The sequence below is a fragment of the Dromiciops gliroides genome, chromosome 3 (assembly GCF_019393635.1).
Source record: "Dromiciops gliroides isolate mDroGli1 chromosome 3, mDroGli1.pri, whole genome shotgun sequence".
Lineage (NCBI taxonomy): Eukaryota > Metazoa > Chordata > Mammalia > Microbiotheria > Microbiotheriidae > Dromiciops > Dromiciops gliroides.
This window is the reverse complement of record NC_057863.1, coordinates 249,105,911-249,133,810: the sequence shown is the minus strand read 5'-3', so window position 1 is coordinate 249,133,810 and position 27,900 is coordinate 249,105,911. Positions and strand designations below refer to the sequence as shown.

Here is a 27,900-nt window from a genome sequence, read left to right as displayed (position 1 = left end):
GGCCAATAATATTCATCCCTTGGTGGCCAAAAGATGACTCTTCTAGTGAGGCACTTCTATATATATTTAGGTAGTCTGCTTCTTAGAAAATAGACACACAGCTCCTAACAATGCTTTTATGTGCCTCTTTTGCCCCAAACCCTTCAACTGTTGCTGTTTTCCATTTTTTGTCATCTTTTCCAATTAGATGGGTGTAAAGTGGAGCCTTAGAATTGTTTTAATGTGTATTTCTCTTATTAGTAGTTATTTGGATAATTTTTTTCATCAGATTGACAGGGTGTATTTCTTTTTTTCTTTTTTTTTGGGGGGGGGGGCAATGAGCATTAAGTGACTTGCCCAGGGTCACACAGCTGGTAAGTGTCAAGTGTCTGAAGCTGGATTTGAACTCAGGTCTTCCTGAATCCAGGGCCAGTGCTTTATCCACTGCACCACCTATCTGCCCCCGACAAGTTGTATTTCTTCATTTGAAAACAGGCTCTTTATATCCTCTGACCACTTACCTACTGGGGAATGGACCGTGTTCTTCTATATTTGTATCTATTCTTTATATATTTTATCTTGGGTATTAGACCATTATCAGAGAAACTTGTAAAAATAATTTTTCCCTTATTGATTTCCTCCCTCCTATTTCTTCCTGCACACACAGGAACAAACAAAGAAACAAATTTTATTATGACCGCATTAAATTTAACACATCTTTTTAAAAAAATAAATAAACTACACATAAGAAATTCACATGGGATGGGGTACAAGATGGCATAGTACAGGCAGCAACCCAGATTAACTCTCCCAACATTTCCTTCCAAACAACTTTAAAATAACTCCTCAAAGCAAATTTTGAAGTAGCAGATATCAGTGTGACATTTTTCTAGCTTATGACAACTTAGGACGTCAGCAAAAGAGGTCCTTGAAATGGGGGGTGGGAGCCAGCCCAGAGCTCATCAGGAACACCAGTGGTGGGCCTTGGAGGCAGTAGCAGCAGTGGCAGCAGAAGCTTCTGGAGTTCTCCACCTAGAGATGATAAAGGGGATTGGGCATCAGATAACTGGTCAGAAAGGGATAACAGGAATCCCTTTGCTGGTTTTGGTTGCATTTAGTGCTGATTAGAAACTCTATTGCCCTTAAGCAATTCTGGGTTTCAGTTCTAGTGTGGAGGGGAGTGTTTGTTAGTCAAAGGGAGCAGGGGACCCGGTCACCATTCTAAGGCCAAGAGGAGTGTTAGCACTTGTGTCTTCAGAGGAGCAGGGGCTCTTCCTGGGTAAAGATCAGAATGCAGAGCAGGAGAACAGTGACCACACCTTTCTTTGTATCATATCACCTCAAAAGCACCAAAAACTTTCAGATCCCAGAACTAGCTCTGAAAACAGCAGCACAAAAAAGTCTGAAGCTTGGGACAATGCCTCCCCACCCTCAGGTCGAGCAGAGCCTGACTGAAACATAAAGTTCAAAGTCAAGAAATAGGCTAGAAAAAATGACCAAAAAAAAGAACTTGACCATAAAAAGTTACTACAATGGAAAGGAAGACCAAGACAAAAACTCAGAAGACAACAATGTGAAAACAGCTACAACTGAATCTTCAAAGAAAAATACTAATTGGACACAAGTCCAACAAGAATTCCTGGAAGAGTTAAAGAAAGAAATAAGAGTAGTAAAGGAAAAATTGGTGAAAGAAAAGAGAATAATGAACAAAAATTATTAAGAGAATTAGGGGCAGCTAGGTGGCACAGTGGATAGAGGACTGGCCCTGGATTCAGTAGGACCTGAGCTCAAATCCGGCCTCAGACACTTCACAATTACTAGCTATGTGACCCTCAGCAAGTCACTTAAACCCAATTGCCTCACCAAAAAGAGAGAGAGAGAGAGAGAGAGAGAGAGAGAGAGAGAGAGAGAGAGAGAGAGAGAGAGAGAGAGAGAGAGAGAATTAACAGGTTGGTAAAAGAGGTACAAAAAAATACTAAAGAAAATAACACTTAAAAAAAATTAGCCTAAAGGTAAAAGAGGCATAAAAATTCAATGAAGAAAAGCGCTCCTTAAAAAGAATTGGCCAAATAGAAAAGATGATATAAAAGTTCACTAAGGAAAATAATTCTTTAAAAATTGTAATTGGGCAAGTGGAACCTAATGGCTCCGTGAGACATCAAGAAACAATAAAACAAAGTCAAACAATAAAAGAACTGACCTGAAAAATAGATCAAGGAGAGATAATTTAAGAATTATTGGATTAACTGAAAATCATGAACAAAAAAGAGCCTAGACATCATATGTCAAAAAATTACTAAGGAAAACTTCCCCAATATCCTAACATCACAGGGTAAAATAGAAATTGAATGAATCCACTGATCACCTCCTGAAAGAAATCCCCAAAGGAAAAATCACTAGAATATTATAGCCAAATGCCAGAGTTCCCAGGCCAAGGAAAAAACGTTGCAAGCATCCAGAAAAAAATTCAAATATTATGAAACTATAGTCAGGACCACACAAGATTTAGCAGCTGACATGTTAAAGAAGCAGAAGGCTTGGAATATGAAAGCAAAAGAATTAGGATTATAGCCAAGAATAACCTACTCCACAAAACTGAGTTTAATCTTTCAGGGCAAAAATAAAAGATATTTAATAAAGTATAAGATTTTTAAGCATTCCTGATGAAAAGTCTAGCACTGAATAGAAAATCTGACATTCAAACCCAAGACTCAAAGAGAAGCATAAAAAGTTAAACATGGGGGCAGCTAGGTGGCGCAGTGGATAGAGCACCGGCCCTGGAGTCAGGAGTACCTGAGTTCAAATCTGGCCTCAGACACTTAACACTTACTAGCTGTGTGACCCTGGGCAAGTCACTTAACCCCAATTGCCTCACTAAAAAAAAAAAAAAAAACAAAACAAACAAAAAAAGTTAAACATGAAAGAGACTTCACAAGGCACTTAAAATTGTTAAACTATTTACATTTCTATATGGAAAGATGATACATGTAGCTCCTAAAAACTTCATCATTATTAGGGCAGTTAGAAGGAGTCTACATAGACAGAGGGCATAAGTATGAGTTGATTATGTTGGGATGATTTTTTAAAAATGAAGAAGTGACAAAGAGGGATTCACTAGGAGGAAGAAAGGAAAGAAAGAATGGAGGAAATTATCTTACATAAAAGAAGTGCATAAAGAAGAGCTTTTATAGTGAAGGGGAAAATGGGCCTGGGTTAATTGGGCAATGCTTGAATCTCACTCTTATTGGCATTGGTTCAAAGAAGGAAGAATATACACACTCAGTTGGGAATAGAAATCTATATCACCCAAGAGGAAAGTAGGGGATGAAGGCAATAAATGAAGCAGGGAAGGGGTGGATAATAAAAAGGAGGATGAATTAAAGGAGGCAATGGTCAGAAGCAAAACAGATTTTTGAAGAGGGACAGGATAAAAATGGTAAACAGAGGACAATAGGATACAGTGAAATACACAATTAATAATCATAACTGTGAATGGGATGAGTTCATCCATAAAACAGAAACAGATAGCAAAATGGATTAGAAACCAGAATGTAACAATATGTTGTCTACAAGAGACACACTTGAAACAAAAACACTCACAGAGTTTAAATAAAAGGACAAAGCAGAATCTATTATACTTTAGCTGAAGTAAAAAGGCAGGGGTAGCAATCATGATTTCAGAGAAAACAAAAAGAGACCTAATTAAAAGAGATAATCAAGGAAGCTACATTTTGCTGAAAGGTACCATAGGCAATGAAGCAACATCAAATATTTTAACAGCAAATTTCTCTGATAAAGGCCTCATTTATTAAATATATAGTGTAATAAAATAATGGGATTTGGCGGACACCCAGGGGACCCACCAGAAAACCATCAAAACTGAGACCACACCTGGCTCTCCTTGAATGGGGTGTTGTTCTCAGACATCAGCAAGAGACCACTCTCAACCAATCAGCTTGAAGGAGGGAGACAGGAAGTAGGAAGGTGAGGCTGGCTTTCTGGATCTTCCTCTTTATTTCATCCAGAACTAAGCAGTGGCAGCAGAGACAGAACAGGAGCCTCCCCCCGCCTTTCGGTCCAGGACTTTGGTGTGGTGAGGGAATTCACTTGGACTGTTAGGAAAAGCACGGGTTTCTCTCTGGTTATACAGACTCTCTCTTCACTAACTTCTAATACATTTTAATAAATCCTTAAAAGCCTAAACTCTTGCTGAATTTATCAGTGATTTTAGCCAGCTTTCTCCCCAAAACTAGGGTGGGGGGACAGATTAGGACCCACATTTAGTTTTTAAACACCACAATAGGGAACTAAGTCAAATTTATAGAAATAAGAGCCATTCTCCATTTGATAAATAGTCAAGGATAAGAACAGGAAGTTTTCAGAAGAAGAAATCAAGTTATCTATAATCAAATGAAAAAATGTTCTTAATCACTATTGAGAAGAGAAATGCAAATTAAAATATCTAAGGTACCACCTCAGAAATGACAAATTCTGGAGGCGAAGAGGGGAAATATTTTAGTGGAATATGTTAGTGGAGTTGTGAATTGGTCCAAACATTCTGGAGAAGAATTTGGAATTTATGCCCAAAGAGCTATAAAACTGTGCATACCCTTTGACCCAGCAATACCACTACTAGGTCTGTACTTCAAAGAGATCAAAGGAAAAGGAAAAGGACTTCTATGTCTAAAAATATTTATAGCAGTTCTTTTTGTGGTGGCAAAGAATTAGAAATTGAAGGATACTCATCCACTGAGGAATGGCTGAACAAGTTGTGAGCTAGTGATTGTTTATGGCCAGATTTGAACTCAGGTGTCCCTGACTACAGGCCCAATGCTCTATCCATTCAGCCACCTGGCTGCTTTTTACAAAGGAACTAAGGCTTAAAGAGATAATGAGTTGTTCATAATTACAAAGGAAATATTGGAGTTCAGATTTGAATTCAGGTAGGTCTTCTTGTCTCCCATTCTACTAAACTCCATTGCCTTTGGTTGTTGATGACATTGCAAGTGTGTGTGTGTGTGTGTGTGTGTGTGTGTGTGTGTGTGTGTGTGTACTTCTGTGCATATACTTTACAAATCAGTAGCTTCATACCTCTCTCCTGACCTTCAGTTTCATAGTTCTCACAGGACCTGTTAAACATTTCAACTGGATATCTCATTATCACTTCAAGCTCATCATATCTAAATATGAACTTTTTTTCTTTGTTGGTTTAAAACAAACTTTTCCAATCTGACCATCTCTGTGTTCAAAGTCTTCACCATATAGTGAAGATAGTAAGAGGTGGGTTCAAATCCTATCTCAGATTCTATCTAGCTTTTTGACATTTCTAGCTATGTGACTTTGCCCAAGCTGTTTAACCTACTCTGTGCCATGGTTTCCTCATCTGCTGGAATCAATGGCCTGTAAAGTATCTTCTAGTTCTAAATCTATGATTTTGTAACTTTAAAAATTCTATCATCTGGGGCAGCACAGTGGATAAAGCACCGGCTCTGAATTCAGGAGTACCTGAGTTCAAATCTGGCCTCAGATACTTACTAGCTGTGTGACCCTGGGCAAGTCACTTAACCCCAATTGCCTCACCAAAAAAAAAAAAATTCTATCATCACATTCACCTATGCTTGGAACCTCAGAGACATTTCTGACTGCTTTCTGGCTCTTTCCCACCACTCTCATATTTAATCAGTTACTAAGTCTTGACAATTTTGCCCTCATAATGTCTCTTGCATAATTTTCTTTTATTCCCCATTACCACTGTTACCACCTAGTTCAAGTCCTCATGATTTCATGCCTAAATTATTCCAGCAGTCTACTAACAATATCATATGCATCTAATCCACCCTACATACCACTCCAGACTTATTTAATTAAAGCATTTATTTTGTCTTGTTATTCCTCCCCCCCAACACACACACACACACACACACACACTAAATCCTTTAACGACTCCCTCGTACCTACAGAAAATAATTTAAACTACTCAGTCTAGCATTCAAGATCCTCTGGTTTAAGTTAATATAATTAAAGAATTTCTTACTTGTAATGGACCTTAGAGATCATTTAATTAGAAGTGATGTGACTTGTCTGAGATTATATGGCTAGTTAGTGACAGTGCCTGGAATAGAACCTGTCTTTTTTTTTTTTTTTTAGACTTTTAAAGATTTATTAAAATTAGCATTTAAACCAGAAGCTGCAAAGGCTTATTAGCATTATGGTCACAGTAATACGGGTGCCCAGTCTTCGACTTTAATTTCTTTTTTTTTTAAGTTAATTAAGTATTTTTTTTCCATTACATGTAAAGATAGTTCTCAACCTTTGTTTATACAAGCTTTACAATTTCAGATTTTTCTCCCTCCCTCCCCTCTCTCCCCCATCCCCTAGACAGCAGGTAATCTGATATAGGTTATATATATATATATATATATACACACACACACACACATAATAACATTAATCCTATTTCTGCATTAGTCATGTTATAAGAGGAAAAAAAATCAGAGCAATGATGGAAAACCTCAAAATAGAAAAAAAAAACAGCATCAAAAACAAAAGAAATAGTATGAGAACCTGTCTTTTGACACCTAGCTGGTGGTTCCTTCCATGCCTCCTCCTGAATTCAAGAATGATTTATGGAGCCTTCATTATGTGCAACTTTCTTTACAATCAGGATCCAACCTACCTTTGTAATCACATCTCCTACTACTATCTTCTATGCTCTCTTCATTCTAGTCAAACTATTCTATTTATTATTTCCTTATCATGACATCTTTCCTTCCATCTTTTCTTCTTTCCTAGAACACCTTTCTTCCTCTTTATCTATCCACGTTTTACCTATCCTTCAAAGTTCAGCTCAAGGCCCACCTCTTTTCCTTATTGCTCTAGCCTTCAGTGATTTCTCCCCACTCTGAACTGTACTTTCAGTGTGTGATGACTATTTGGCATTTAACCAAATACTTATGACATGTCTTAAGTTATTATTCAACTTTGCATGATATATTTCTTATCTTTCTAACTAAATTTCAAGATCCCTGAGGGCAGAGATCATGTCTTATATACCTCAAAAAGTCTATCGTAAAAGGGTGTGCTAGAGCCATAGCCTGTGGTTAAATGTTTACTGTGAGCATTTACACCTTAGAAATTGACAAATGCTACAAATCAGGGCTTGATTTATTGTTTTACCCATTTCTAGCCTTAAGAAAGTGATGGAGAAAATATTAATAATGTAGATTAAACAGATGTGTCCTACATATATTTCTACCTACCCTTCCCCTGGAAAGCTAGAAAGTTAAACATTTATCAACATGATGCTTCTAGCATAGTACTTAAATGTGTGGTTTTAAAAAATATTTTTATTTATTTTTAAAATTTTAAAATCTATTTTATTTCTAATTTGTTGAATAAAACAAGCATTTTTATAATGTAGTATAATAGAAAAGATAATAGTACATGAAACTGCAAATCTATTATGTACAATTTTCTATTCCTTATATATATGTATGTATATATATATATATATATATAATAAAGTTATCGTGTAAATTGCTTTCTTTAACTTTTTTTCCACCCCCAACCCTCACCCTAGAGATGGCTACCATTACACACAAATATGTATATATATATATATTCTTTAGAAACTTCTGTTTATTAGTTCTTTCTCTGAATGCATAGCATCTTCCTTCATTTGTCCTTTGTAATTAATTTGGTTATTTATAATAGTCAAAATGACTAATATATATTTGTTAAATGAATCTGTGTGACTTTGGGCAAGTTATTATTTTTTTAGTGAGGCAAATTGGGGTTAAGTGACTTGTCCAGGGTCACACAGCTAGTAAGTGTTAAGTGTCTGAGGCCGGATTTGAACTCAGGTCCTCCTGACTCCAGGGCTGGTGCTTTATCCACTGCGCCACCTAGCTACCCTGGGGAAGTTATTTTACCACCTAGTTTTTTCATCTACTAAATGGGGAGTCAGATTAGATGGTCTTTAGGATTCCTTTCAAGCTCTGCCATTTTGTGATCCTATGAATGAATGAATATTTCAAGGATCTGTGAAGTCATCACTATTAACACCCTCTCCCTTGATAGAAATTATAATCCTTCTATACTTTAGTAACCAGTCTTCATGAATTTCTCTGCATATAAAAATGAATGCTCACAGCCAACATTGTGGTGATGAAACACCCTGAAATGAGTAGGCTGATCCTTAGATGACAAATATACAGTCCATCACTGAGCTCAAATTTAGCAACTTGCAAACCATCTCATTTACCTTGGAAGTCTTTCACTTTGGTGTGGGAGAGTTTAATGTGGTATTCAGGCTTCTTCAACTTCTGCCCTTTGCCACATCAAACTGGCTTTCTAAATCAGCCTGCTAACCTTTCTGCTATATCCTAGGGGGGCTATTAGGCATATTGATGAACAATGGGAGTTGAATAGTTCTGGAAATTAAAATCATTTTTTTTAAGCAACAAGATCTAGTTTCAAAAGAACTTCAAAATATGCAGAATATATGGAAGACAGTGAAACTAATGGTACGGTGGCTTGTAATAAGTGATCTCAGGTGACAAATTGCCTAAAATTACCTCCAAAAGGGGGGGGCAAACTCCTTAAAGGTATGGGCAGCAACTATTATATCCTTTGTAATAGTCACAGTCTAGTCCCCGATTCCATTTCTCAGGTAATCAAAGGACACAGCAGAAATCAATCATCAGGTCTAGACTGAGGTCTAAATAAATACAGTCATCTTATTTCCATAATGAAAGAGCACTGGACCAATATTCAGAAACCATAGCTCATAACAATAAATTCAACATGAGCAATGTTTATTATGTTCAGAGAACTAAGGGAGACCTAAGTTTAGATGAAATATGTTCCTGCCCTCTAGAAGCTTATAGTCAAGTACAAATGGGTAAAAAAAATGTACTTAGAGTTAGTGCTCTTATTTATTAGTTGTGTAGCATTGGCAAATTATTTAGCCTTCTCAAGTTTTGATTTTCCCATCTTGAGAATTATGATTTTTGTGTAATTCTCTCAACGGAGAGGAATGGGATCTCTTAGGAGAGGCATACCCACCAACAGGGGCCCAATGACTGTGGGCCAAAGATGGGAGGCTAAAAGGAAAGCAAAAGAAATGTCTTAGCATACTAAGGAAGCCTACACACAGATAGCAGCTTCACCTTTCTATTCCAACTGTGCTGTAATAAGTTACCTTAATGTGTTTTGTGACTTTTTAGAACTGCTTAGAGTACACAACTAATCAATGATAGCAGCATTCTGTGATAACCTAGGATATATAAGTAACACCTTTTACAGGAGGAGGAGGAAGAGGAGAAGGAAGAGGAGGAAGAATAAAATGGGAATTAGACAAGGGAAAAGGGAAGGAGATCATTTCTTTAAGAATATTGGCATGTCAAAATGTATGATTTTGATTACATTAAATTTAAAAGGTTTTGTACAAATAGAAGCAATGCATCCAAAATTAGAAGGGATGCAGAAAGCTGGGAAACAATTTTTATGGCCAGTACTTCTGATAAAGGCCTCATTTCTAAAATCTATAGGGAAATAAATCAAATTTATAAGAATCTAAGTCATTCCCCAATTGAGAAATGGTCAAAAGATATGAACAGGCAGTTTTCTGATAAAGAAATCAAAGCTATCTATTGCCATATGAAAAAATGTTCTAAATCACTATTGATTAGAGAGATGCAAATTAAAACAACTCTGAGGTACCACCTATCTAACACCTATCAGATTGGCTAATATGACACAAAAGGAAAATAATAAATGTTGGAGAAGCTGTAGAAAAATTGGAACACTAATGTATTGTTGGTGGAGCTGTGAACAGATCCAACCATTCTGGAGAGCAATTTGGAATTATGCCCAAAGGACTATAAAGCTGTGCATACCCTTTGACCCAGAAATACCACTTTTGGGTCTTTTTCCCAAAGAGATCATAAAAAGGGAAAAGGACCCACATGTACAAAAATATTTATAGCTGCTCTTTATGTGGTGGCAAAGAATTGGAAATTGAGGGGATGCCCATCAATTGGGGAATGGCTGAACAAGTTGTGGTATATGAATGTAATGGAATTCTATTGTGCTGTAAGAAACAATGAGCAGGAGGAGTTCAGAGAAACCTGGAAGGACTTGCATGAACTGATGATGAGTGAGATGAACAGAACCAGAAGAACATTATACACAGTATCATCAACATTATGTGTTGATCAACTGTGATAGACTAGATTCTTCTCACCAATGGTACAAGAAAGTTCCAAAGGATTCATTATGGAAAAGGCTCTCCAAATCCAGAAAAAAAAGAACTGTGGAATATGGATACTGATTGGACCATACTATTTCTTTTGTTTTTGGTGCTGTTTTTCTTTTTTTGAGGTTTTTCCTTTTTGCTCTGATTCTTCTCTTATGACTAATGTAGAAATATGTTTGATGTTATTGTATATATATATATATAACCTACATCAGATTACTTGCTGTCTGGGGGAGGGAGGGAAGGAGGGGACGGGGGGAGAAAAATTTGAAATTGGAAATCTTATGTAAACAAATGTTGAAAACTAAAATAAAGAAAGAAATTTTTTTAAGAAGAATATTGGCATGTAGAGGGCCAGATGGTTTCTCAGAACGAAAAAAACATTCTCTGTTCAAGGGCAGTAGGAGAGGGAAAGTGACCAAATATTTTTATAGTTGTTAAATAAGTACATTTAGACAAAATTGCTGGTTTCTCTTATCCAAGGATGATAAAGAATTGTTACAATAATGGATGAAAACATCTGCTCTATTATATCCTAGCATAATTTGTTATATTTTATTTCTTCTTCATTAGTAGTTGAGGCTTTGCCACTATTAGGCTACTGGGTAGTTTAGGGATTAATTCATGTTGCAAAATAATCATGGTTCCCCCTGCCTCCACATGATACTTCATAGATTATTGTGAGGTTCACAAAAATCATACGGATGGAATTATTATACTAAGGGATATTATAAACTCCAACATGCCCCATCAATACAACCTATATGAGGCCTTCCCTAATTCTCCTAGCTACTAGTGTTCTTGCCTCATCCCAAATTACATTGTATTTATTTTGTATGTACTTGTATGTGTCACCCTCTGTAGAATATAAGCTTTTTGAGGGCAGGGACTGTTCATTTATGTCTTTGTATCCCCAGTACTTAGCACATAGCAGGTGCTCAATAAATCCTTGTTGACCGATGTTGATAATGATTATGCAGAAATCAGGAAGCAATATGTAGCTAGGAATCTTGGATCGAGCAACAGAGGACCAAACAGACTGATCTTATCTCTTTTGCTCTCCATGATCTGTCTCTAGATTTCATGAGCAGGGACAACATGGTAGACTTTTGGTGAGACGGGGGCATGGCATTAGTCCTTCAGTAGAATCATAGAATTTTACAACAGAAGGGGGCCTTAGAGAACAGGTAGTACCACCCCCTCATTTTAAAGATAAGGAAACTGGCCCAAAGAAGTTATTTATCTGAAGTCATGCAATAGGTAGCAAAATCACAATTAGAATCTAGGTCTCCTAAATCAAAGCTGAACGCTGGGACTAGCTGAAAGGAAAGAGGCTAAGGGAAGATAGTAACTCCCTGGAATACATGATACCTTCCCTTGATGTGCTATTCTCTACACAGTGGATACTCAGTAAGTACTAACAACTTAAGAACCCCCACTGGAATTGCCATTACTCACCGGTGAAGTAAGAGTCAACATTGATTTATGGGAACTGAAAAATAGACAATCTAAATTCAGTAATCTCTCCTCCCCTCCCTCCTAGAACAATGGTCACTCCTCTTTCTAGATAGTGCAGACTTGAGCATCAATGGGAAGCTGAATGTAGCATTTGTTTATTGGGGAGTTCCAGAAGCAGTTAGAGGTTAATGGTTCACAATTTGCAAGGGAAGAGTGCAGAGCTTTGCAGAGGCTCTCTTTCCTTTCACAAGTCTTATTAGCCCAGCTTCTGGGAGAGGCTGAAAAAGCAAAATGGAGCACCATCATTCTACTCTTAAGACCTATAAAATTTAGGCTGAAGATGGAGGAATTAGAAGTCAGGTGAATGTAACTCAGAAGAGAGTCTAGAACTACAATTTTCATATTAAAGAGTAACTGAGACCAAAATGACCAAGGTCAGATCAATTAATCAATCAACAAGAATGTATTAAAGAGGGGCAACTAGGTGGCACAGTAGATAAAGCACCGGCCCTGGATTCAGGAGTACCTGAGTTCAAATCCAGCCTCAGACACTTGACACTTACTAGCTGTGTGACTCTGGGCAAGTCACTTAACCCCAATTGCCTTACCAAAAATAAAAGAATATATTAAAGACCTACACTGTGGTAGGCACAAATACAATAAGTGAAACACAAAAAGCTAACATTCTAAGGGGGAAGACAGCAATAAATACAAGGTAGAAAAGTATAAGGCAGTTAGGGAGTGTGAGAACTAGCATTTGTGGGGAGAGAGATGGAAATCAGGAAAAGTTTAATATAGAAGGTGGCTCTTGAATTGGGTCTTAAAGGAAGAAAGGAATTCTTTGAGGTGAGGAGGGAACGCATTCCAGGCATGGGAGACAGCCTTGAAAAGGCACAGAGACTGAATCAGACTCCAGTCCTAGGAGTAATCATACATCTACCAGGCAGGTGAGAGAAGTTAAATCAGAATATAGATGCCCATCTTACAAATATGGTTCTATAGCTTTTCTCTCTCCTCATTTAAAGCTCAGAATATTTCCTACTATACATAGGAAAAGAAGATGGATAACTTCTGCAGTAACCAAAGAAAGAAGCATTTTATCAGGTTCCTATGTGGCAGGGACAGTAAGGAGGGGGGAAGAAACTGATGGGTTGGCTAGACTATTTATCAAAGAAATGATGGACATTGTTGTCAGGGAGAGCACAGACTCCTTGAGGAGGTGGAAGGAGCATAACGCATGGTGGTAATAGTATTGATCCTCTCACCCAAGTCAAGACTAAATCAGCTTTCATTCCTTAACTTTAGTAAGGAGACAAAAAAAATCAGATGCTAAATTCCTTTCAATGGCTAAAGCTGTTCTTTCCTCTGGGACTTTTCCACAGTCAGGAAGGCTAAATGATGACAAGGAAATTCATGTCATTTGAGTAAAGAAGAACAGAACCATTTAGGGGAAATAGTTTCTAATTTTTACTGAAAAAAAAGAAGGAATCCACCTGGCCCTTCTAGGCCAGCTTCCATAGGGTGGAATGAATAGTGTGAAAATGGATGGGTAAGTGGGTCCATATGGTGCTGCAGTGTCTTTGGTGCACATTAATGACTCAACAACACTTCAGATATTGTCCAAGAGGTTGGGGATAGGGAATGTCAGTTTTAAAAAGCTGGGCGGGGGGACAGCTAGGTGGTGCAGTGGATAAAGCACCAGCCCTGGATTCAGGAGGATCTGAGTTCAAATCTGGCCTCAGACACTTAACACACACTTACTAGCTGTGTGACCCTGGGCAAGTCACTTAACCCTCATTGCCTCACCAAAAAAAAATTGGGGGAAGACCTTGGGCAAGTCACTTAAACCCAATTGCCTCACCAAAAAAAAAAAATTCGGGGAAGAAGGAGATGTTGACATTTGAGATATTCTCGTCTTGTGGAAATTTGTTCCTGAGTTAAGATCTCTCTAATTGTTGGCATTGTTCTTTTTAGCCACACTAAACAGAGATGCTAAACAAAGATGTCTAGGCGCTCCTTTGAGAATCCTGCTGCTATTCTCAAATACATGCTTTGTCAGGATAGTTTTCAGAGAAACTGTCCTACTGAACTAATGCTTTTGCACAGGTATGTGGAGAATTACTTCTTTTCTTACACTTGCTTCTTTTCTTGACAACTCAAATAGCTCAAAACTGTTTCAAAGCCTTCTAGAAACCTGAAGTTTCTTTTCTATCAAAAATAGTTCCCCTTTTGAATCATCTGTCTATGGTTGATTCTTCCGTAGCATCTTTTCAGTGACCAGACTATTTCTTTTTAGCTAAATTGGTGACATAAATTAGACCCCATAGTGAGTGCTTCAAATCTTTCCTCTTCTTATTTCGGCCCATATTCCTTTTCTCATCCCATTCTTTTTCTCGAGTTTGGGGTCAGATGTCCTAATGAGACTAGAGCACCCCAGATGTGTTATGGAAACATGCTATCTTCCTAGGGGTCTCTTTTGATCATGAATAATAGTGTGGTTGGCAGACTGAACTATACTGCAGTAAGTAAGCATGAAAGAGAAAGACAGATAAAAACAGATTTAGTGGGAATAAAGTACAAAATATACAGCTAAGTGGTACAATGGATAGGGTGCTGGGCCTCGAATCAGGAAGACATGAGTTCAAATCTGGCCTTAGACACTTACTAGCTGTGTGACCTTGGGCAATTCACTTAACCCTGTTACCTCAGTTTCCTAATCTGTAAAATGAGCCAGAGAAGGAAATGGCAAACCACTCCAGTATCTTTGCCAAGAGAACCCCAAATAGGATCATGAAGAGTCAGACACAACCAAAAAAGGACTGAACAACAACATAAATATATACAAATCATCAAAATTATTTCTTTAAAGTGATATCGTTATTAAAAGAAATCCTAAAGATGCAGTTCCAAAAAGCTTTATTGAAAAGACAATGGGAATGAATTGCCAGTTAATATCTGTCCTGGTCCATATAGCCACCAGGGAGGGGTAAACAATATACATTGAAGCGTGCTGTTATCAAGAGAAAAGACAAAATCAGGAGAACCCAGAGGAAAAGCCTTCAAAAAAATCCATGTTTAGGTTCTGCCCATACATCTTCATGAATCAGGTCATGTGCTAGCTAACACGCTTATGTTCTTATTCTTCAACTCATCTGCACTGAAGAATGACAACTAAAGCAGACACCTTTGGCATTCCAGGTTATGAGAGCTAGTGCTGAAAGTCAACAGCAGCATCCTTTTCCCAAGGGACAAATCAACTTTGAATCAAGGGTTTCTCCCTGTGAATGAACAAAAAGCTACCATCTCAATGTGGTTATGAGTCACATGAGGGGCAGCTAGGTGGCGCAGTGGATAAAGCACCGGCTCTGGATTCAGGAGGCCCTGAGTTCAAATCTGGTCTCAGACACTTGACACTTACTAGCTGTGTGAACCTGGGCAAGTCATTTAACCCTCACTGCCCTGCAAAAACAAAAACAATACAACAACAACAACGAAAAGAGTCACACAGGGGACCCATTGCTCTGGATTCTTTATTTCTTCCTGATCCCCCAAACAATTAGAAGGCAACTGAGTATTTGGAAATAATTAAGATATTTCCAAGAGGGCTAAACAGGTAGGTTCCTAATAGATAGGACCACTGATTTATAAAGGATGACTCCTGACTGACTATAACACAGAAAGCATCATTATTCAGTAATAATTACTTTTTAATTTTCTATGCACTTTAATGTTGCTTTCCCCCCATGATTATGGGAGGGAAAACAAATATAACTCAGTTTACTCATTATTTCCTGATGTTACTATTATCACTGCCACTGATTCCTCTATCTTTGATTCCCATTTCTACAAACCATATCTTGGCATACTTATCTTGAGCCACAGAGGCATTCAGGCTTATGGGACTCCTCATTTAGGAAGGAGAAAACAAAACAAAATATTGCTCCAATTCTTTTATTTGCTTTTTTTCTCCATTGTCTCTTGTTGAAAGGTGGCTGGCATTAAATATAGACTTATAGGCTGTGTCCTTGGGGTCAGTTTGATTTATTCCTGAGTTAGCATATCTGGGCCAATGTATAAAATCTGGGTTCTTTTTCCATTAATATAATCTCTCTGGAATCTGTACCTTACTGGATCTGGCAGCTTTGATGAATGTTTTTGTCATCTGCAGTATTGATTCTTGTAATTTGCTGTCAGTCATCCTAAAATATTCTCCTCAGGCTTGACCCACTTCAGAAGTGTTTGCATGAAGTCAGCTCTAAAAAAATACATTGAAATGATCATCATGGATTATGAATGAGGTCATTTGTATACCCTATCCTGTATTTCCTTTCTCACTGTGTAGCTTTCACCTTTAGTGAAGTGTTTGGGAATGGTGTTTCATTAAGAACAGAAACAAAAGGGGCAGCTAGGTGGCACAGTAGGTAAAGAACTGGCCCTGGATTCAGGAGGACCTGAGTTCAAATCTGTCCTCAGACACTTGACACTTACTAATTGTGTGACCCTGGGCAAGTCACTTAACCCTCATTGCCCCACAAAAGAAAAAAAAAGAAAGAAAGAAAGGAAAAACCAAAAACTTCTCCAGGTGAAGAAACCAAAGTTCATGATGTTAAGGTCATTGTAACCAGTAAATGTATAGCTAAGACTTGAACCTATGCCTCCATAGTCTAGGTCTAGTTTCCTTCCTTTTCTCTCTCTCTTTCTTCCTTCCTTCCTTCCTTCCTTTCTTTCTTTCTTTCTTTCTTTCTTTCTTTCTTTCTTTCTTTCTTTCTTTCTTTCTTTCTTTCTTTCTCTCTCTCCAATCTCCCTTCCCTTTCTCTCTCTTTTTCCTTTTCTTTCCTCTTTTCTTTCTTCCTTCCTTTCTTTCTTCCTTCCTTTCTTTCTTCCTTCCTTTCTTTCTTCCTTCCTTTCTTTCTTCCTTCCTTTCTTTCTTCCTTCCTTTCTTTCTTCCTTCCTTTCTTTCTTCCTTCCTTTCTTTCTTCCTTCCTTTCTTCCTTCCTTCCTTTCTTCCTTCCTTCCTTTCTTCCTTCCTTTCTTTCTTCCTTCCTTTCTTTCTTCCTTCCTTTCTTTCTTCCTTCCTTTCTTTCTTCCTTCCTTTCTTTCTTCCTTCCTTTCTTCCTTCCTTCCTTTCTTCCTTCCTTCCTTTCTTCCTTCCTTCCTTTCTTCCTTCCTTCCTTTCTTCCTTCCTTCCTTTCTTCCTTCCTTCCTTTCTTCCTTCCTTCCTTTCTTCCTTCCTTCCTTTCTTCCTTCCTTTCTTTCTTCCTTCCTTTCTTTCTTCCTTCCTTTCTTTCTTCCTTCCTTTCTTCCTTCCTTCCTTTCTTCCTTCCTTCCTTTCTTCCTTCCTTCCTTTCTTCCTTCCTTTCTTCCTTCCTTTCTTTCTTCCTTCCTTCCTTTCTTCCTTCCTTCCTTTCTTTCTTCCTTCCTTTCTTTCTTTCTTTCTTTCTTTCTTTCTTTCTTTCTTTCTTTCTTCCTTCCTTCCTTCCTTCCTTCCTTCCTTCCTTCCTTCCTTCCTTCCTTCCTTCCTTCCTTCCTTCCTTCCTTCCTTCCTTTCTTTCTTTCTTTCTTTCTTTCTTTCTTTCTTTCTTCCTTTCTTTCTTCCTTTCCTCCCTCCTTCCTCTGTCCCTCCTTCCTTCCTTAGAGCAACAGGAGATCCAAGGACTGTCATTTTCTTTCTTTGCACCTCCAGCACTTGGCACAGTATTTGGCATAGAGTAGGTACTTAACAAATGTTTACTGGATTATTGATTGATTAATCTTTCCAAAATGCCAGACAGCCTCAAATGGCTACTAAGTCAATCTTCACAGTCTTTGCCATGAAAAGAAGACACAGTGCTCTTTCCACTCTTGGCTCTCTCCAGTACTTTAAGGATCCATGATTGTCCCACTTTGAACATTTCCTCTACTGATGAGTATCATAATCTTTCACAAAATAAAGTGACTTTATATATGTGATCTTTTTTTCTTCTTTTTTCTTTTTTTAGTGAGGCAATTGGGGTTAAGTGACTTGCCCAGGGTCACACAGCTAGTAAGTGTTAAGTGTCTGAGGCCGGATTTGAACTCAGGTACTCCTGAATCTAAAGCTGGTGCTTTATCCACTGCACCACCTAGCTGCCCCTATATATGTGATCTTAACAGAGAATGGCCTGAATTAATTAAGCATTTAACGAGTCTTAGATGTTTGGATATGTGTGTGGACATTGCCTAGGGAGAAAGTGGTGGGATACAGTGGAAAACCCTGAAGTCAAGAGGACCTTGATTCATATTATGCCTCTGTTACTTATTAGCTGTAACCTGGACCTTTCACCTAACCTCTCTGGGCCTCTCTTTTCTCCTCTATAAAACAGGAATATAATAGCATCTAGCTCGTGGATTTATTATAAGGAACTACTGAGATAATTTATGTTAAGAGCTTTGGAAACCACAAACCACAATCTAAATGTTAGCCATTATTGCACCAGCCGTGTTTAATCCAGTGAGCATGTATATGTCTGTATGTGCTAGTTTCTTAATGTAAATGCATATGTATAGTGAAGAACTCCTTTTTTTCTCTCACATGTGAAAGAGTAAACTAAGAATTTAGAAGCATCATTCTAGATCCTAGCTTCTTAAACTGTGGATTACGACCCCATATGGGGTCATGTAACTGAATGTGGGGGGTCACAAAAGATTTGGCAACAGTAAAAGGTTCTGTATACCTATGTTATATACCTATATACCTGAGATCATGTAAAAATTACTTTGGTGAAAAGGGGTGGTGGGTGAAAAAAGTTTAAGAGGTCCTGGTCTAGAGCACAGGGACCTAATTGTTTATTTCATCTGTTTTTGTGTTTGTTTGTTTTTTTGAAATGGGATTCTGGATTTAGTTGATAAAGGGAATTCCCTCTACCAAGCATATTGACTTATCCATAGCTTTTAGTCTTCGCTGCCTGGAACATTCAGATGCAAAGTGACTTCACTGTGGTCCCACAGGCAGCATGTGAAGGGGCGAGACTTGAACCCAAGTTGTCTTGATTATATGGTCAGCCATTCCTCTGCTATGCTATAATGTCTTTCTCACACCCTAACTTTAATGAATGTTAAAGCAGGGTATGAATTCATAATTATAAAAAATGACTGAAGATCCCTTCCTAAATATTACCAGACTGTAAAATGCCTAGCAAGTCACATATGACTTGTTATTATTACCAGTTCAATGATACTGGTCCCAAACTGGATTTTCATGCCCACATAGCTTAGGTCACTAGGTCCAGAGCTGTCTCTATGCACACAGGGTACTTTTATGCTTCCAAATTTGTATCTAGCTTGATAAGAAACTGTCTTGAAGTCTTCTCCACGTGAATGCATGACCTCATTGTCAAGATTGGTAACTTGAGAAGATTTTTCTCCTCTCAAGAAAACTTATTTATGGTCATGAATTCTGACCTGTGACACAGGTACATTGAATAAATCCCTCAGGATTGACAACCTACTTTTGCTTTCCAGAACAATAAGGTTATACACGTATGGACACACACACACAAACACATATACACTCACACCATGTTCATATACCGAATTAGACAATATCCTTTGATATTAGCTATTGTTATTACCTATAGAAGACTTATGAGAACAGCATATTGATGACACTATTGTATATAAAGTCAAGAGATTATGACCCAATGGCTTCATCTCTTTGAGATTTAGCTGCCTTACCTGACCCACTTGTACAATAGGGAAAATAAGGTGGACCAACTACCTCATGGGGTTGCTATGAGGAAACACTTTCTAAACCTTAATATGTTATATGAATGAATCATTGTTATTATTACTTATTATAATTAAATCATTGTATTATTATTGTTTATGGCATGGAAAGGGAGGCTGAGACTGAGCCAATGAGTGCCCAGCCTTTAGAGCAAGCACAATCAATCAATCAATCAATCAATCAACATATAAGTACTAAAGATAAAAAAAAGGCAAAAGATACTCCCTGCCCTCAAGCAGCTCACAGTCTAATGGGGGAGACAATATGTAAAAAATTATGTACAAACAAAATATGTAGATATAGACATAGACATAAGACATGGATATAGACATAGATATAGATATAGATATAGGTATAGATATAGATATAGACATAAATACATACATATGAGAGATAGGAAATAATTAACAGAGAAGGCACTAGAATTAAGAGGGTTTGGGAAGGGCTTCCTATAGAAGATAGGATTTTATATGGGACTAAAAGGAAACTAGGGAAGCCAATAGGTAGAGATGAGCAGGGAAGACATTCCAAGCACAGGGAACAGCCAGAGAAAATGCCCAGAGCTGAAAGATGACATGCCTTGTTCTTGTAAGAGACAGGAGGCCAGTGTTACTAGATCAAAGAATGAGTTGACAGAGTAAGGTATAAGAAGATTTGGAAAGGTAGGAGGGGACTAGGTTATGAAGAGCTTTGAATGCCAAGCAGGGCATTTTGTATTTGATCCACTACAGTTTATTGAGTAGGGGAATAAACACAGGTGTTTTATTGGGGAGAAGTTGGGAAGAGGGAGGACTGATGTGGTAGGATCTATTCTTTAGGAAAATCACTCTCATAGTTGAATGGAAAATGGATTGGGGTGGGGAGAGACCCACCATCTCTTCTATCTGATGACAACCCATGTGGATACTTGGGGACCCTGCAATGAGCACTTCTAATAGAGAGTCATGGCCTCCAATTCAGAGCTTGTACAAGTTGTTCAGTCATTTTTCAGTTGTGTCTGACTCTTTGTGACCCCTTTTGAGATTTTCTTGGCAAAGGTACTGGAGTGGTTTGCCATTTCCTTCTCCAGATCATTTTATAGATGAGGAAACTGAGGCAAATAGGGTGAAGTGACTTACCCAGGGTCACACAGCTAGTGAGTGTCTTAGACCAAATTTGGACTCAGGAAGATGGGTCTTCCTGATTCCAGGACCAGTAATGTATCCACTGTGCCACCTGGCTGTCCACATAAGTAAGTATAAATATATGCATAAATATTCTGTGACTATTTCCTGTCTGCTTACTGTGTTATATGGAAAAAAGCCTTTTAATTAGCTACTGGGCCAGAAATGAGTGTGCATACAAAAGGGTACAAAAAGCCTGGATCTGGCTCTCTTTCTTTCTTTCTTTCTTTCTTTCTTTCTTTCTTTTTTTTGGTGAGGCAGTTGGGGTTAAGTGACTTGCCTAGGGTCACACAGCTAGTAAGTGTTAAGTGTCTGAGGCCAGATTTGAACTCAGGTCCTCCTGACTCCAGGGCCAGTGATCTGTGCCACCTAGCTGCCCCTGGCTCTCTTTCTTGATGGTGAATGAGGCAAAAAAAAGTGCCTTCCCCATATGGACTCCCCTGTTGCTTGGAACATATGATGCCCAAAATTGCTTTCTACCCCTTTTGTGTCTATTCTTTCCTATTCTTATTTGAAGGAGAATTGAAGACAGAATGACCTTCTGAGCTTCAAAAGGTCAGGAAAGCCAGTAAACTTTGCCTGCAGCCAAAGCTACCTCAACCCCAAGGAGTACCCTGTGGGATACTGCCCAATAGTAGACCATTTTGAAATCCCAGATGCTGAGATGACACAAGAGTATGCCTTGTTCATGGGTTAAACCATGCCTGGAAGTGCATTTGGTGGGGTAAGTACTTTAAGGTTAAGTCCACTTTCTCCAGGAAGACCGAGGTGGTAGAAGAGCAAGTGGGCTTTGGTTTAGGGAAATATTGTACAGGGATCTGTTTGGCAAAAATTCCTTTGCAAAAGCTAATTGGGGGCAGCTAGATGGCGCAGTGGATAGAGTATCGGCGCTGGAGTCAGGAGTACCTGAGTTCAAATCCAGCCTCAGACACTTAACACTTACTAGCTATGTGACCCTGGGCAAGTCGCTTAACCCCAATTGCCTCACTAAAAAAAAAAATGTTTAATTAAAATTAAAATTAAAAAAAGCTAATTGATTTTAATTATTTATCAATACAATTTAGGAGATATCATCTGGTTTAATTAATAGTGAGGTACTAATTACTGGTAGCAATGATTTTTTGGGGGGGAGGGAAACCAATGAAGGTTAAGTGACTTGCCCAGGGTCACACAGCTAGTAAGTGTGTCAAGTGTCTGAGGCCAGATTTGAACTCAGGTCCTCCTGAATCCAGGATTGGTTCTTTATCCACTGCACCATCTAGCTGCCCCTGGTAGCAATGATATTAACATATAAGGTATTTTATTTTTTCCGTTACATGTAAAAGATAGTTCTCAACTTTTGTTTATACAAGCTTTACAATTTCAGATTTTTCTCCCTCCCCCCTCCCTTAGACAGCAGGCAATCTGATATAGGTTATATCTATATATCTATATACATATAGATATATATATCTATACACACACATATATATACACATAATAACATTAATCCTATTTCTGCATTAATCCTGTTATAAGAGAAAAAATCAGAGCAGTAATGCAAAACCTCAAAATAGAAAAAAAACAAAACAGCACCCAAAACAAAAGAAATAGTATGGTTCAATCAGCATCTATACTCCACAGTTCTTTTTTTTTTTTCTTGGATTTGGAGATCCTCTTCTATCACGAGTTCCCTGGAACTCTTCTGTACCATTGCATTGGTAAGAAGAATATAGTCCATCACAGTAGGTCAACACTCAATGTTGATGATACTGTGTACAATGTTCTTCTGGTTCTGCTCATCTCACTCATCATCAGCTCATCAGACCCTCCAGGTTTCTCTGAACTCCTCCTGCTCATCATTTCTTACAGCACAATAGTATTCCATTGTATTCATATACCACAACTTGTCCAGCCATTCCCCAATTGATGGGCACCCCCTCAACTTCCAATTCCTTGTGGTAGCAATGATATTAAGGCTCCGACAAATGATATTGGGGGGCATGCCCATATGGGGGCTTGAGCTGATAGCATTAAGAGAACTTCACTGTCCCTAGAACTTTGAGGGGCACATGTAGCCAGCAGTGGCGAGGGGACCTGCCCTGACTATGTGTGGGAAGGGGGGTGGGGGCAGTTTGAGTGATTCCAGAGACTCAATACATTACAATAAAATATATTAGTAAAAGTGTTGGGCTTGTAGCTAGAATAGCCTGGGTTCAAATTCTGTCTCTGACATTTACTAGCTGTGTGACCACGCTTAAGTCTCAGGGAGCTCTCCAGGACATATCTATTAGAATGTAAGCTCTCTGAGGGAAGTGACTTTTGTTTTAGTATCCCCTGTGCAATTCCGAAGGGACAGCTAGGTGACCCAGTGGATGAAGCTCTGGACCTGGAGTCAGAAAGATTCATCTTAGTGAGTTCAAATCCAGACTCAGACACTTCCTAGCTGTGTGACCCTGGGCAAGTCACTTAACCTTATTTTCCTCAGTTTCCTCATTTGTAAAATTATCTGGAGAAGGAAACGACAAACCACTCCAGTACCTTTGTCAAGAAAAACCCAAATAGGGTCATGAAGAGTTAAACACAACTGGAAAAATGACTCGACAACAACAACAACAAAAATTGCAATTCAGACCAGACTGGAAGTGCCTTGAGATCAAGGCCTCTGAGTCAGAAAGACCTGGGTTAAGTGTCTGGGCAAGTCAGTGAATCTCTTAGTGCTTCTAGGCACCTCTCTAAACCTCCAAGTCTCAGAACTAGTTTTATTCATCCTTGGTGCAGAGAGTTTACTCACAGGGAGAAATCCCAGGTTCTGACTTCCCTCTCCCCACTCCTTCCCCCAGCCCATCCTCAGGGCTTAGCATAGTGTCTGACACACAACACGGCAGGGGTTTCAAAACTGCTTGTTGAATGAATGGAGCCATAAATGGGTTGCCATTCATCCTCCTGCAGGAAATTCCCACACTGGGAATTTCCTATGCCAGGCCTTTTTCCACTCTTGACCCCTTTTTGCCCAAGAAACTTTTACATGACCCCAGGTATGTAGGTATATAAAATAAGTATACTGTTCATAAAATAGGTATTACTGTTGCCAAATTTTTCACAACCCCCACATTCAGTTATGCGACCCCTTATGGGGTGGTTATCTACACTTCAAGAAGCTTTGTCCTATGCTGAAGAAGTTATATACATTCTCATAAAATAATTATAATTAAGAGGAACATGTATTTATTAAACTACTATGTGCCAAACTCTGTGCTTTATAAATATTGTTTCATTTGAGCTTTACAACATCCCTAAGTTTGGGGTTAATATTACCCTTGTTTTACAGTTGAAAAAACTGAGAGCAAACAGAGGTTAAATGACTTGCCAAGGATCACACAGACATCTGAGGTCACATTTGAACTCGGGTCTTCCTGTCACCAGGCCCAGCACTCTATCCACATAGCTACCTAGCTGCCTCTACTGGCATCTAATGAATAGGAAAACTACCCAAACGGAGTATTATTTATTTCAACATCCTCACTTCTTCTTTCCAAGGACCATACCCATTGCCGAGTGGTTTTTCCCTAGATTTTATAAAGCAGAATGAAACCGTGCACATAGTTTATAAGCATCCTAATTTACAGCTCTTATCACTTAGCTAACCTTTGAAGGGTGTTCCCCTTAACTTGCAATGCTTGGAAGTCTTCCACTTGCAATCCCACGTTCATTACTAAATAGTCCCTTCTTTTTGCTCAGCATTTAAGCCTGAGGGTAACAGGGCCATAGTAATGTCTGGACAGCAGGAAGTTTATAATTGCAATGTGGTCCTCAGTAGTCCACAGAGCTTAGAAATTTAATCAATGAAGCTAGTGTTGCTGAAGCTATAAAAATATTCACAGTAGTTTCCCGAATACAGGCACTGAGTCTTACACCTTCTACAAAAGGAACCCTATTATTCTGAACTAGGTCAATTTAGGGGAAGATTTTCATTATAAACTCCTTGCTTGGTTAGTGTTATACCCCTGTAGTCTTTGGACCATGAAACTTGACTTGACTGAACTTTGACTATGGTTATATTATTATTCCACAGATTTCTGTCTTTTTAGAATGCTAACATTAGAGGACACGGGAAAATGACCTAATGAGTTGCATCTTGAATGAATATAAAGTACAGTGACTACATTGAATAATAGGAATGCTTTCAGATTTGGAGAAACTTTTATGAATTGCGATCATATTAGTTGTTATCATCACTATTCCTATTTTCTTGCTTATCACTGAAATTGTACCAGGAATGTCTTCAGGGAGTCTACATCCTAATAATTTTGTTTAATTATAAAAAAGCAATTATTTTTTCTACTTGTTCAGTAATCTATAGAATATGTCTATAGAGAGAAAGAACTTATGGAATCTGAATGCATATCAAAACATAATATTTTTTACTTTAATTTTTTGTAGGTTTTCTTGTGCCTGGGTTTTCTTTCATAACTTGACTAATATGGAAATAAGTTTTGTATGATTGCATATGTATAACCTATATCAAATTTCAGGGAGGAGAGGGAGGAAAAGAAGGAGGGAAAGGACCTAGAAATCAAAAATTTTTTTGAAATGAAAGTTAAAAATTTTTACATGTAATTGGAAAAAGTAAAATATTATTCAAAGATAAAAATATATCTGTAGCTATAAAAGAATAATAGCAGCATAGTGATTTGTCCCAGGACCATTTCTATCTGAAACTTATAGAAAAAGATTAAAAGAATGACATCATCGTAACTCTTTGTGTTATATGGTGAGGGGCGGGGCAATGAGGGTTAAGTGACTTTCCCAAGGTCACACACCTAGTAAGTATCAAGTGTCTGAGGTCACATTTGAACTCAGGGCCTCCTGAATCCAGGACCAGTGCTTTATCCACTGTGCCACCTAGCTGCCTCCTCTGTAAACATTTATTAAGAACTTTTGTGTCAGATCCTTTGCTAGTCTCTGGGGATACAAAGACAAAAACGGAAATGATCCCTGTCCCCAAGCTGCTTATATTCTACCGGAACATTTACAAACATTTTCCTCAAGAGAACCTTGCAGCTTAGGTAGTACAAGGATTATTAACTCCATTTTACAGATGAGAAAACTGAAGCTTAGAAAGATTAAAAAAACCCCAGCAACCCCCCCCAAAAAAAAAACAAAAAAAGAAAGCTCAAGAAACTCGTGCATCATCACATCACTTGTACATGACTGAGATGAGACTTGATTGGGTCTTCTGACTCCCAAACTGTTGAGCTTGCCAGCACACAACCTAGCCTCTCAATAAATACAGTCCCATTACAGACAATGGGGAAAATGGCGGAAAGGGGCCATAGACCTTAGGTGAGTCATGTTCCCTCTCTGGGCCTCAGTAACTTCATTTCTAATTTGCAGAAATTGGATCTGTAACATCTCTTCCAGTTGTGACTGTCTATAAATGAAAGTGTGGAAATTTATTTTGATTTGGGGACCTTACCTTTGGGCTGAGATTGGAAAGCCTTAGGCCCTCAGGGTCTTTTCCGTGTGGGAGAGGCTGGTGCCCCTCCTCCTCAGCTTCAGCTGAGCCAGAAAGCCCTGTGGGCTGTGCAAGACGCCGGGTCAGACAGCTGTGGGGAAAAAGCCCCCAGCTCCCTCCAACCTGAGCGGAGGTATCTGAGAGATGCTGGGCTCTGGCATAGCCTGTACTAAGGCTCAAGCTGCTCAAGCACACCCCCACCCCCCACCCCACCACCAGCTGCAGCCCTGGCTAGCAGATTAGCTTAGTCTGTGGGGGCGCAGGAAGCCCAGAGATTTCAGTGGAGAGAAGAAAAGGTATATATAGACCTGGGAGTTAGACTCAGGGGATCAGACTAGAGACAGGGCTACAAGGACGCAGGAGAAGATAAGAAGGACTAGGAGCAGGGAAAAGAGAGGCTGAAGGGCAGACCGACAGAGCAGACAGACAGAAGGTTGGTGAGAGAGAAATACAGGGTTCAGCGTGGCAGTAAGGAGGAGAAGAAAGTTAGAAGCAGGGGGATTTACAAAGTGAAAGGATACAGGCGGAGTTAGAAGAAAGTAGCTGAGCAAGGAAAGTGTAAGGTGTCCTGAGGCAGAGGTGGCTAAGGCCCTTATTGTATTCAAGAAGTTTGAAGCTCAGCAGGTGGGAAAGAGACCACCGGAAAGCAGTCAGGTTGTACATTTTATTTCCCTGTATTCTTAATTTTAAATAGTATCTCATAAATAAACTCTGCTTTGATTATTTAGATAAGAGCCTCCTTAATATTTTGTTTATCAATTTGGGAGTAGAGCAGTGTGGTGGAACTTTATAAATGGTCCACATTAAATTAACAGCAGTCAGATAGCCAAACAGTCAACAATCCCAGATTAGTTCTCCAGTCAGCTTTAGCCCCCCAAATTAGACCCAGTCATTTAAAATATTTCTACATTTGAATGGCGACGTGGCAGGACATACAGCCCAATTATAATTTTTCTAAACCTATAATTTTTCATTTAGTTATAATTTTTCATAAGTACAATTACATAAAATTTTTCAGACTAATTTTTCTAGATAATAATTTTTTTAAAAAAGTATTATTTTATTGTGCCTTGAATTAAGTCATTCATCCTGAATCACATTTTCAGTCTTTCCTCAGTTGGGAAATTGATTCAGGTTTTATGTCTTTTAAAAATGCAATGCTATATACATGGCATTGGTAAGTCTTCCAACTAATTAACATAGGTCCTTTTTGTGTTACCCCCTGCAAAACCACATTTTGTCTTATCCTTACATTTCAACTAGTGTTTTACATAGGGCTTTGCATCCTAGAAAGCTAACCCCAAGATCATATGAGCAGGAAAGAAGATCTGATTGATCACCAGGCCTTATAGACCTGGGTTCAAATCCCACTGCAACTATCCTTACTCACCATTCTTCATATGGATGCCAGAATAATCTTGTTGTGGTAGATCTGATCTGTCTCCCAGCTCAGAAATTTTCAGTAACTCCCTATTGTCTTCAGAATAGTTACAACTAGGGGCAGCTAGGTAGTGCAGTGTATAAAGCACCGGCCCTGGATTCAGGAGGACCTGAGTTCAAATCTGGCCTCAGACACTTGACACTTAATAGCTGTGTGACCCCGGGCAAGCCACTTAACCCCAATTGCCTCACTAAAAAAAAAATAGTTACAACTCCTCTTCCTAGCATCCAAGACCCTCTTCAACCTGTTATCATCCTATCCTTCCCTTCCACACTAACTGAGCATTTCTTTCTGCCCCTGGAAAAAACTCTGCAATCTCTGACCTCTGTGCCCCTGTTCAGGCTGTGAAAATGCATAGCA

At 38.6% G+C, this 27,900-nt stretch overlaps 1 long non-coding RNA gene across 2 annotated transcripts; it reads right to left on the bottom strand.

Annotated features, from left to right (window-relative positions):
* Window positions 1-355: 355 nt before the first annotated feature.
* On the bottom strand, window positions 356-27,900 carry LOC122745890. 2 transcript variants are annotated; one of them, XR_006355500.1, is made up of 4 exons: window positions 27,490-27,900; window positions 15,819-15,950; window positions 3,871-4,091; window positions 356-1,011 (listed from the first exon to the last, which is right to left on the bottom strand). It is a non-coding gene; the product is annotated as an uncharacterized LOC122745890 (long non-coding RNA). The 2 variants fall into 2 exon arrangements; XR_006355499.1 differs by lacking the exon at window positions 15,819-15,950.